At 39.6% G+C, this 13,220-nt stretch overlaps 1 protein-coding gene across 2 annotated transcripts in view; it reads right to left on the reverse strand.

Moving 5' to 3' along the window:
- Window positions 1–7,145, reverse strand: part of LOC121876705 — a 95,654-nt gene extending 88,509 nt beyond the window's left edge. For both annotated transcript variants that reach the window (XM_042382055.1, XM_042382053.1), the window contains exon 1: window positions 6,467–7,145. The gene's annotated coding sequence lies outside the window, so the exon portion shown is untranslated. The remainder of the gene's footprint in view (window positions 1–6,466) is intronic.
- Between the last annotated feature and the right edge of the window lie 6,075 nt (window positions 7,146–13,220).

The following is a 13,220-nucleotide window of genomic DNA, read 5'->3' on the forward strand; positions in this document are numbered from 1 at the left end:
TTGTTGTCAAGTACATACAGGAAGCGGGGAAAGAACAGGATCTGTTGTATATATTGTTGATCCTGTGGCCTGATAATATACATTGTTCTCTAGATGTATTATCTGCTGTCTCATTTAGGGGAGTCCAGAGGCTGGCAGTAATGGGGACGTGGTGTTGTTCATTAATGCTACTACTACTACCACTTTTTTTTTATGGCTTCCATCCTCCCCGTATAGCCATAACGTCGCCGCCATTTTATTACCTTAAAATTCAATATCCTAATAAATAAGTAGCTATGCTAGCTGTGTTGAGTTAGTTGAGCCGTAGATCTATGCGGCATTTAGTGACTGTAGCCTCATAGTCAATATCTGCAACTGTTGTCGGCTTTGGGGCCGATGCTCTCGTTCCCCTAAGGCAGAGCAAAGCCGACCTAAAGAGAGAGAAGGACAGTCGACATCTCATCCAGGCTGTAACATAACTTCTGGGCTGCTGCTTCTGTTCGGAGATCACCTTTGCGAGTCTGGCGTAAAAGCATCTTGCACTTGGGCCCATCCCACCAGAGGTTGTGAACACTATAGGAGTGAAGCTGACTTGATCAACGTTCTGAATTCTCTCCCTGTATGCCCTTATCTTGTCGTTCTCGTTCCTCCTATGTGCAGCATCGAGAGCTAAGTTACGGTGACATGTGGCCATAGGATCAAAAATCCTGGTGTCGAAGAAGGCTCGCTGTCCCCGCGTCCAGAATCCCCGGGCACTGACGTCAACACGGGCTTCGTTGGATGTGTTTGAAGTCCCATGTTGGAAATTCTCACCGTCCAATGGAAGGAGGGTCGGTTCTACCTTGACATCACAGCAGATTTCCTTCAACATATTTGCTGTGAGATCCCTTACTTCGTCATGCCTCATGCATATGAAGCCCCTTTTCTTGCACAACATGGCGCGATCGACGTCATAGGAAGAGCCACACCCTACCGTACTACTACTACTACTACCAATAATAATAATAATATTAATCATAAAACAATGATATTACATCTATAAATTTAAAGTAAGCACAAACCAACACACAGATACACGGGTCAATAAACGTCCTTCCTACATCGTTTGTTTGGTCAAGGTCACCGAGTCTTGAGCAGGTGGAGAAAGTTAGGGTCTCTGTGATATTCCTTGATTAAGTTAGGTTAGGTTAGGATAGTCTAAGTGGAGGAAGATTGGGTTAAGCGAGGTGAGGTAAAGTTAGTTTAGGATAGGTGGATAATGGTTAGGTTAGGTTGAGACAGGAGGTGTAATATACTCGTTTGTCATCCTTAACTTAAGTGACCGTAAGCTGGATGGATGTTTTAAAAGTTTGAAGGCGATCGATTCCAGTGTTTCGTAGATATAGTGCAACCAACTATAACCTAACCAAATAAAACCTAACCAAATAAAGCCTAATCCAACCTCACTAAATCAACCCTAACCTAACCCAACCTTAACCTAACCTAACCCAACCAAACCCTAACCTATTCAAACTCAAACCAAACCAAATCAAATCAAATCTAACCAAACCAAACCAAACCTAACATAAACCAACCCTAACTTTACCTAAATTACTCTTAACATAGAACGCTATATAAACCTAACCTAACCAAATCAAATCAAACCAAACCAAACTAACCTAAACCAACCCTAACCTAAATTACTCTAAACTAACATAGAAACGGTATATAAACCTAACCTAAACCAAAATAACACAATCCAAGATGCTAGTTGGAAGATAAACATTGGACGGATGTAACACGATGCTCTCACAGCGACCTCTGACCTATCTCGCCCAGCAGAGAGATAGGTCATTCTTAGAAATACCCCCCTCCCCCCTCCCGTAACCGGATATGCTAGTTTACGAGCTGATGGGTCAGTGTGTTTCAGTTGATACAGCGTGAAGACTCGTGAAGAACAGATGTTATGCGTGAAGACAAGTCAATAAACGTATAAAAACTTACATAAAAACACAGAAAACTGATTAAACAGAGGACACACACACACACACACACACACACACACACACACACACACACACTGAGGGACCAAAGAAGAGAAAATAGTAAAGATGAGACACTGAGAAGAGAGACAAAATAACCGAACGAGGAAGGATAAAGAGAGAGAGAGACACAAAAAAAGAAGAAACTAATCAAGTGAATTTTGTCTCCGTCAGTGTGAGTTGAGTCTGTCAGTGACCGTGTGGCGTATTAGGTGTGGTGTGGCGTGTTTAGGTGTGTTGTATTAGGTGTGGCGTGTTAGGTGTGGCTTGTTGCAGCAGTTATAAAGAAGAGAAACTGATAAAGAGCGGGATGAGAGGAAAGACGATGAATATTTAGAAGGGAAAAATGAGGAGGGAATTTTAAGAATCGTTTCAGCTCCCGTTATGGCCTTGGTGGAGCCTCTACTTAATTTACAGGTGTGTGTTTGTGTGAAGTAATTATGTACATAGTAATGGACTCACTCGCATATACAGTATACATACACAGACACAAACACGCACTACATGTGTATTTCCTGTTGTTGTGATTAATTAGGACAAGGTAAAGGGAACTACGTTATAATTGATAATGATAGTGAGTAGTAGGAGGTACTGTGACTACTTTTCGGTGATCATGATTTACGGTGAGGAGAGTCGATCACTACACCATACACCAACAATAATCATAACATTATCACGGTCCAGCCAATTACCTAATGGCTTGCTGCAGACCAACCAGAAGTTAAGATACAAATGATGATGTCGCGCGTATCCAAATACTGAGGTTATGTATTATGTAAGGAGAATAATGTTGTATATATGCAACTGTTGTTAGATTTACGCAAGTTTTATAGCACCGTAACTAATATTGGGTTTGGAAGAATATCAGCAGCTATTATGAGACATATTTGTTATATTTAAAAATTAATATTGTGAAATTATAAAAGAGCATCCGGTCAACAGTGTACAGACAGTAGAGGACATTTGATCCCTTAGCTTGTACCGCCACTGTCTTGTCCAGCCCACCAAGTGCTGAGCAAAATACCGCGTCAGTATAGTGTGGCTGCTCTAGGGTGGGTCTTTGTGAAGCTCATAGTTCTCGGTACGGCTTTTCCCCCATTAGGAAAAAGAAGTCATCAACTTCCTTATAAAGTCTCAGATTATTCCATTTTCTTTTTACTCTCCCCAAAAGGCACGGCATCAGTAAATAACTCTGTATCTGATTGGAACTTTGTATGTAAAAAAAAAAAGTCTTCTCTGACGCTATTGTAGAACTGACCTCATCTGAACTTTTTAACTGTGTCGCCAGGAGACAAAACTCGGGTAAAGTTTCTTAATGTTTTGGCCTGAGTTGTCGTCGAAAAACAATGTCTGGACTTGAAGTGATTGTATCGTAGAATGTGAGGGTTCTTCTGCTTGTATAAGAACGGTGTTATTATCATTCCTTCCTTACCCATAAAGGAACGGTAACAAGACCCCGCTAGCCACCCACACCTGCCAATGGCCCTTGTCACGAGGCAAGTGAATTGGCAACATAAAAATAATTGCTCCTTGAATAAGTGATGTTACTCTTCGCTACTGAGAGCTACTGTTGATGTCTGTGTGTCGACTTGTACGTCTCTCTCTCTCTCTCTCTCTCTCTCTCTGTGGACAGGAAAACCAAAAAGAGCAAACACTGTGTATTTAAATGTGGGGGAGAGTGAATGAATGTGAGTGGAGAAGGGTGAGCGAGTGAGAGGAGGGGAGAGAGGCAAGAATAGATGTGTGAGAGAGGGAGGAGAAGGTTGGATGTGTAAGGGAGAACGGAAGGAGGAAGGGAAGTGAGATAAGTAAGGTTGGATAAGAAGGGAAGGAAGGAGGGGAAGGAAAGTGAGGTAGGATAAAATTAAAGATGGATAATGAATATGTAAAATAGGTAGAGAGAAAGTGTCAGAAAAACACACACACACACGTAGACCTAAGTGGCTAATTAATTGGGATTTGCCAAGATGATAAGGACGACAAGAAGGTTTGCCTTTACCCTTGATAAATCCTCTAAAAGAATTACAAACTTAATTTAACCAAACCCAAGTTAACCAAAGCTAACCCAATTAATTGATAAACCTAACCTATCGTAACCTATCCTAACCAATCTTAACATAACCTAAACAATCCTAACCTTACCTAGCCAAACTTAACTTTACCAAACCCAAGTAAAGCTAAGCTAATTTAATTAATTGATTAGCCTAACCTAACTAAACCTAACCTAAACACCAAATTATCCTAATTTAACTTAATCAAATCTATCCACCCAACCTAACTTATCTATCCCAACTTGACTTAACCTAACCAAACTTAAACAAACCCAACAACTTAACCAAACTTAACATAAATTAACCAAACTTACATACATTCACTTCCTTTTAGACCAGTAGGTGGATGGGTGAGTAGAAACAAGTAAATGGGGGTGTGGGTGAATGGGTATAGGAACTAGTAAGTGGGGTGTGGATGAGTGGGTGTAGGAACTGGTGTGTGTGTGTGTGTGGGTGAATGGGTATAGGAACTAGTAAGTGGGGTGTGGATGAGTGGGTGTAGGAACTGGTGTGTGTGTGTGTGTGGGTGAATGGGTATAGGAACTAGTAAGTGGGGTGTGGATGAGTGGGTGTAGGAACTGGTGTGTGTGTGTGTGTGTGTGGGTGAATGGGTATAGGAACTAATAAGTGGGGTGTGGATGAGTGGGTGTAGGAACTGGTGTGTGTGTGTGTGTGGGTGAATGGGTATAGGAACTAGTAAATGGGGAGTGGGTGGGTAGGAACTGAGTGGGAATTGTTTACCATATGAGCGTTGTAAACACTCCTGACTCTAGACTTAACATACATATTATTTCTATACATCCATAATAACACAAACACAGCCATATTTTATGTTTGTTTAATGTCTCGTATAGGAAGTGTACAGGTAAATGTTGGCTTATGTGTACTGATTAGGAAGTGTACAGGTGAATATTGACCTATGTGTACTGATTAGGAAGTGTACAGGTAAAATATTAATCATTGTGAACTGATCAGGAAGTGTACATGTGAATATTGACCTATGTGTACTGATTAGGAAGTGTACAGGTAAAATATTAATCATTGTGAACTGATCAGGAAGTGTACATGTGAATATTGACCTATGTGTACTGATTAGGAAGTGTACAGGTAAAATATTAATCATTGTGAACTGATCAGGAAGTGTACATGTGAATATTGACCTATGTGTACTGATTAGGAAGTGTACAGGTAAAATATTAATCATTGTGAACTGATCAGGAAGTGTACATGTGAATATTGACCTATGTGTACTGATTAGGAAGTGTACAGGTAAAATATTAATCATTGTGAACTGATCAGGAAGTGTACATGTGAATATTGACCTATGTGTACTGATTAGGAAGTGTACAGGTAAAATATTAATCATTGTGAACTGATCAGGAAGTGTACATGTGAATATTGACCTATGTGTACTGATTAGGAAGTGTACAGGTAAAATATTAATCATTGTGAACTGATCAGGAAGTGTACAGGTGAATATTGACCTATGTGTACTGATTAGGAAGTGTACAGGTAAAATATTAATCATTGTGAACTGATCAGGAAGTGTACATGTGAATATTGACCTATATGTACTGATTAGGAAGTGTACAGGTAAAATATTAATCATTGTGAACTGATCAGGAAGTGTACATGTGAATATTGACCTATGTGTACTGATCAGGAAGTGTACTGATAAAAAGAAATTTTTTTGACCACTCAGTACTGATCAGAGTCGACTAGAGGCTGGCCAAAAAGTGCATCACGATACTCTTATGTAGATTACGGAATTTTAAGAACTTTTCGTGAATATGTAAATTAGATTATGGGACCGCGTGGTGAGTGGAGGAGGGAGGAACGAGGGATAAAATATATAAGTAAATAAACACTTGAATATACCTTACAGACAGATATCTATATACAGTATACTGGTAAGTATGTGATGGGGTATAAATCATTAGATTCTGGTATGCATATACTAATAATAAAAATAATTGTAATAGAAATAATAATAATAATAATAATAATAATAATAATAATAATAATAATAATAACAGTAACTAATAATACTGATGATAATAATAATAATGAGGACAATAATAATATTAAGTCATTGAACACATGCGCGTTACTGTACTAGTAATGTCTAGATATAATTTCGATGCCATCTTAATTATCGGTTTCACAGAGTTGCCACGTAATATTTTTTTCCCGCTGATTCAATTTTAGTGATTTTATATTAAGTGAATGTTATTTTGAGTGTTATTTTCTGTGCTTTAGGTTAGGTTAAAATTTCTTACGGGAGAAAATCCAACTGACGATCGTTTTTTAGTCTTGGCTTATTTGTGGCTTGTTCCTGTATGTAAAGTGGTGTGTATTTTATATTTTTTTACGGACATTTAAGAAAAAAAATGAAGAAAATATGAATTAACTCACCATGAAGTGGGATAGTAGAGGATGTACAGAACTAGTAATTATTCTCAGATCACTTGAGAATCCTGTGAACTTGATTGATACGTAGTACACGACCTTATGGCATCAGTTCTTACGTCAGACTCCAGAATCCATTATCAATCTGTATGTAAATTAATTATCGTTCGGCTTTCTAAATGGTTCTCTTGGGAGTATGTTCAAAAGTATCGTCAAGGTGCTGTAGCGGGCTGCTTGGGTACCCGGTCATCATGGAGGGGGTATGACAGGTGTGACGCAACCTGTTTTACTCTTAAGTTTTTATTCTTGGCGTCAGTTCATTTTAGCTTGTAGTTATCTCATTCATATATTCATGGATGTTTTTTAGAAGGATTTTCAGTGAGTTTTTTCTTATTTACAGATATTAATGTGTGTATGAGCCACAACACTCGCATGTAACACCACCAGGCAATTGTCTTACGTACAAAATTACATCTTACAATGTCCCGGAATGTTTAGTTTTAAAGGAAAACTTTGGAACAATCAGCGATACAAGTCAATATTTGTTGGGTTAGAATACGTTTAAAAATGTAAAGTAGTAAACTTTTATGTTTGGAGTTGAGCGAGAAAGCGTGGCGGTGAACACTGAGGAAATTATAACCCTCCTCTCTCTACGCGTGCTGAGGGCCAACTGAGGCTTCGGAGACCCCGACAGGGCCGACACCAGCTGGACTGGAGTGGAGGGCCGTGGGCCGCTTCCACCAATAACAACTGCTTACTATTGTTACCATGTTTACATTGCACACTATATTATTCTCCCAATATTTCCATCAGTAACGACTACTTTTATCATTAGGATTATCACTGATATTATTTACACTAACTATATATCGAGCGATGACAAAATTCATATACGCATTGTTGTCGTGGAACGTTGATTGTTACGGCATATTTTGGTATCACTAGGGTGGCAACAGTGGTGGGAACCATGAATTTGAGTTGCCAGTTTAGTGATGTTCCCATCTGAGGTGAACTTTTTGTGGGACCCACGAAGCATTGTTGCTTATTTCTCAGTATTTGTTGAACTGGTTGTATATATGGAAGCCCTTTAGCTGTTTTTGTCTGCTTTCTCTGTCTTCATATATATATATATATATATATATATATATATATATATATATATATATATATATATATATATATATATATATATATATATATATATATATACGAGCACATATATACGTATATATCTAGTGTGTGCGGATTTGTACAATGCACCCATTACCAAGACTTTTTCCAACTCACTTGTCATATAAAACAGTGATGCAGAAGACAAGAGTGACCTCCGTAGATTACAATAAAATAAAGAAAAAGAATGTATTCGTTGTCATAACAAAATTACAGGACCGAGTTGTTGATATATTAACGTAATCTTTTTTGTTTTGTTTTGCGAGGAAAGTTACTGTTGTGCTGATGGCTGTGTTATTAACACCTGTAAAGGTGATCCACCCCACCGTAACAATGCTGGTAACTTTTATTAAACGTGCTGGTTAAAACATGCCAACATTATTAATAACACGTTACCGACACTATTGGGTTGGTCTGGATCACCTTAAGTTACGCCTGCCACAATTACATCCGCCATCACAATAACTGGTCCATTACGCATATCAGTTTCAATTTACCAACAAGTTTGAAATATATTGAAACTTGGAAGTATCACAATGTTACAAATTACAATTATCCCTCAAATTACACGGAAAGGCGCCAATTGTTTGTCTCCCAGCTATTACTGTCCCTGGTGAATTCGTCTGTAGTAACTGTCTTCAGCTATAGGGAGCTGAAATTATCTACGAAGTTGTACTTATATCGAGCAGTGGTCCTCCCTACCCTGCTACCTGGCAGCGAGACATGGGTCATATACAGGAGGCACCTCAAGGCACTTGAAAACTTTCACCAACGTTGTCTATGTTCCCTCCGAGTTCGCTGGGAAGATAAGAGAACAAATGCCAGCATTCTTGTTGACACCAACTGTAGGAGCATCGAGGCTCCCAATATCCATGAACAACTACGCTGGACTGGCCATGTTACCCGCATGGACGACAGTAGACTGCCAAAGCAGCTACTTTACAGTCACCAAACGAATAGTAAACGTAACGCTGGCGGGCAATTGAAAAGGTATAAGGATAGTCTTAAGACAAACTTGAAAAAGTGCTAAATCGTCTCCCTCACCTAGGAGGCGATTACTCCACATCGTAACGCTTGGAGGAGCACCACATGAGAAGGTGTCAATACTTTCGAGTTAGCCCGACTGCAAACCGAGGCAGACAAGCGCCAACGCCGGAAAGATGCTGCCACCACCCCTCCCGCAGTCGATGTAGCCCTCCACATGTGCAACATCTGTGAACAACTCTGCTGGTCACATATCGGCCTCTTTAGTCACCTCAAATTCACCAATGAAGGTGACATCCCTTGTAACTCATATCATTGTATCAAAGATGGATGATCGTCATACTCGATTCTGAGTTAAAGCAAAGTAGTAGTAGTAGTTTCACCTAGGTGTTGTTATTTGTCACAGGTGAGAATTATCAGAAGCTCCACCAAGCCAACATGAATTGGCTGTTTAGGACCGCACACAAGATGACGTCACAACTTAGAGAATGTCTGGAGATGATTGGTTGATGAGGACCTCCAGCAATATTACGTCAATTTACGTCACAGGTTTTAGAGTAACTGTGATTGGTTGTCGCTTATTGCCAGCTAGATGACGTCACACGTTGAAAAGTAACTGTGACTGTTTGTTGTGCTGCAGTGATGTCATTCAAAATGGCGGAACCCGCCTTCGAAGTAACTGTTGAAGATTTTGTCGTAAAAGTTCCTCTCAAGAGGAGGTTTGGTTTACATTGTTCGGAAATTTAAGACCTGACCTGTCTCCATGCAAACTATTAGTGGCCCACATCGGTGACCTGACCTCCAGCACTCTGAATTGACCTGTCTTCATGCATCATATGGATTGACCCACAACAGTGACCTGACCTGTCTTCATGCATCATATGGAGTGGCCCACATCAGTGACCTGACCTCCAAGCAACTGACTTTACCTGAAGCAGCATTGAGTGACCTACTGCTGTGACTTGGTGACCCCTGCCCACAGCAAGTGACCTGACCTGACCTCAAGCACCATACAGAGTGTCTATATATATATATATATATATATATATATATATATATATATATATATATTAAATGTAAATATGTCAGCCATGTTTTATAAGCTTCCAGAATGTTATTATACACTTCACGGAACACCGAAAACATCTGGAGAAAACTTTACCGAAAATTTGCTACCATGCAAATTACTGAATAATGAAAGCTAAATTTTGGTATAAATATTTTATTGGAAAACTTATAAATTGACTTAAATAATTTATATCGACTAAAATAGTCAAAACTTAATAATCAACTTTAATTTATTTTTGTAATATATTATCAACTTAACATTTTAAATTAAATAAATAATTTAATCCCGAGTAAGGCGATTCCTTCCATTTTTCGTTTTCGCCCCGCCGTCGCCGTTAATGACACGTAAGGACCTGAGACTATAGTAAGGTAAGATTTAGCGTCTTGTCTCTCTCAAGGAATCTGATGTGATATGAAACACCCCTCTCTCTCTCATATCTTAAATAAAGATAACTTGTCTGCGTACTGTAGAGAGAGATACCATAGGAATGGGGAGAGAGAGAGAGATAACATAGGAAGGGAGAGAGGGAGAGTAAGATAACATAGAAAGGGAGAGAGAGAGAGAGAGAGAGAGAGCTAGAAACATAACATAGGAAGGGAGAGAGAGTGAGAGATAGGAAGAAAGAGAGAGATCATTTGAAGAGAACAAACAACAGAGAAAGAGAAAATAAAGAGAGGGATAAAGACAATGCGGGACTAAAAAGTAAATATAATGAGAGAGAGAGAAAGTACAAGAGTGAATGAGAAAGAGAATGGAAGAACATGATAGGAAAGGTAGAGAGAATTGGAACAGAGAAGGAGAGAAGAAGAAGAAAGGGGGGGAGAGTGACAAATAGAGAAGAAGAAAATAAACGATAGAGAGTGATAATTAAGAGTGAGTGAAAATAAGAAAGGTAGGAGTGAAAGCAAGAGAAAGAAATAGAAAGGAGTGAAAATAAAAAAAGTGAAAAAAGAGGAAAAAAATAAGAGATAACGAATTGAACGAGAGAGGGAGAGAGAGAGAGAGAGAGAGAGAGAGAGAGAGAGAGAGAGAGAGCAATCCAATTTCCAAGTAAGAAACAACCTTTATAATTATCTTTACTTGTAAGTGCTATAAATAGAAATCATTGTAGGGCTTCATTGTGATGTTGTATACAACTGCATTATTTAAAGAGGAAATGAGAGAGAAAGGGAGAGAGGAGATGGACGGAGGGAGAGAGAAGGGGAAGGGGATGATGGATATTTTTAAAGTGAAAATAAAAATAACAGAAATTTAATCCAACCGAGAGTTCTTGACCCGAGTTCTTTGTGGTCAGTGCGTTTATATTTTCCTCCTGTCTATAAGATGAAGTGAGAAAGTCTCTAACTGGATCTTATAAGTAAAGATAAGTTCTCAAAGGCTCTTAAGTTAATGTTTCCCAACTCGTGATAAAAGAACACAACTAACTGGTGCTCATAAGTTAACACAATGGTGATTTTTTTTTAAGTTTCTACGTTAACTTGCCATCTTCATTGGTAAGGTGAGAACGTATCTAACTGACTGACGTAAGTTAAGGCACAGAGATATGTTTTAAAGGCTCATATGCTATTTTTTCTTGTAGTTAATAATGTGAGAAAACGGCTACAATACAGAGATAAAAGAGGGAAGAGAGAGAGAGAGAGAGAGAGAAAATTTGGCAAACAGAAAGAAAGAGATAAGTAATTTAAGTAGACAAGAAGAGAGGGAGAGAGAAGAGAAGGACTAATGCGAAGAGAAAAAAAGAAACGAGAGTCATGGAACAAACCAGACAGACCAACACCTACTGTAGGTACTCCATTCCACATGTGGCCACAACACCACACTAAATATACCACATCTGAGGAGGCCATAAAAACTTACGCTCTTGAAGGATTTAGTTTAAATTTCCACCTTTTGGGGAAAATATTAACGAACAGGTATTAATCTCTCTCTCTCTCTCTCTTTTACACACACACACACACACACACACACACACACACACACACACACACACTATAAAAGACCAAAGGTTACCACTACCACCCTCCGCCGCACCCGACAATATCTTCGTGATTTCTGGCTGTAAATAACGCAAACTGTGCTACCAAGCGCTCCCTTGAGGCAAAATCTATAAACTGTTTTGGGGAGTGAATTTTGGCTTTATTTTACAAACTCTTTTCTAGTGTACTTTGCCTATGATGCACTTTTCTTATATTTATTTTTAGCTAATTCTGTCGAGGTCAGAAATTTCACAAACAGAACTAAAGTTTAATACCTGTGCGCAGTTTCAAAGGTTCCAGGAAGTTAGTTTGTGTATTTTTTTAACACCATGGCAAATCGTACGGACAAATCTCGTCACGTCTCTCGAGATGGCCGAGAAATGACTCGGCTGGAGGAGAGGAGCAACAGAATGATCTGGAAGTGGATCAAGCAATGGGAGAAGATGAGTTCCAGGGGGGATGAGGTCTCTCAGCAGCAGTCCACCCAGGATGGATGCCCACATCATGACGGCTGCACAGTAGTATATCTTGATGTCAGCAGTTCAGTTGACACGCGGGATTGACGGCTGCGCCCGGGTGCTCAAAGACAGATCTTACACCAGCACATAAAGAATATCGACTCTGCTTTGCCCTCGAAATCCTTCTTCGTGACCTGAATTTTGGAGAACCGTCTTCTTCACAAATGAAAATACATTTATTTCGGCGGAAACACTGCTGGCGTCCCACACCAATGTTACCAGCAGTAACACATCCAAGAGTGGTCACTGGCACACACTGGCACAGTTAGACTGTCATTCTGAGACTGGATGTGGGCATACAGCCCTGGCGAATTTGTCAAGGTCAGTGGCCGGTTCACCGGGTGCAGTATGTGGAGATTTTGGAGGACGTGTTGATGCTGCTAGTCCGAACTATGGCAATTCCTGCTCCATAGATGATCACGCTGGTTCATGATTTAAGTCATATTCACAGCAGGCAGAAGGTGAAGGACTGCATTGGTTCAGGACCACCCTGAAAGTCAGACCCTAGACTGGCCTTCAAAAGGATGCTATCTGAACTCCACTGAACATTTGCGGGTCATGAAGTGTCGGGAGTGGGATGTTGGGGAGCAGTGCAACCGCCAAACAGCTGGAGAAAAGTCTCGCGAGGTGGTAGAGCGTCCGGCGACCACAGGATGTGTGTCTCAACCTGGGGGATCCGTCCCCTGGCTGGTGCGTGAGGCTGGATTTGGATTCATATACTGTAGCTGTCAAACAAATGTGAAATTTATTTATTCATTCCATAGCTTATAAGGGATGAATGATATAATTTAAATTGCTTGTAGGTGGGTTATAGCTACCTTATAGCCCTTATAAAACAAATCAATATAGCAGCAAACACAAGGTCCTCTAGTATACGAGTATTGTGAGTGATAATCCACTGTTATGGGAGAAATCTGATTTTTCAAAATAATAGAAAATTCACGAATACCATTATGACAGTTTCAGTAGAGTATTTTATTTTCTTGAGAAGTGTGGAAAGGTAATTTTTTTATATACTGCTTTGTTATATACCACAGTCAGGT

This window comes from Homarus americanus, unplaced genomic scaffold (assembly GCF_018991925.1).
Source record: "Homarus americanus isolate GMGI-L3 unplaced genomic scaffold, GMGI_Hamer_2.0 scaffold43872, whole genome shotgun sequence".
Classification (NCBI taxonomy): domain Eukaryota; kingdom Metazoa; phylum Arthropoda; class Malacostraca; order Decapoda; family Nephropidae; genus Homarus; species Homarus americanus.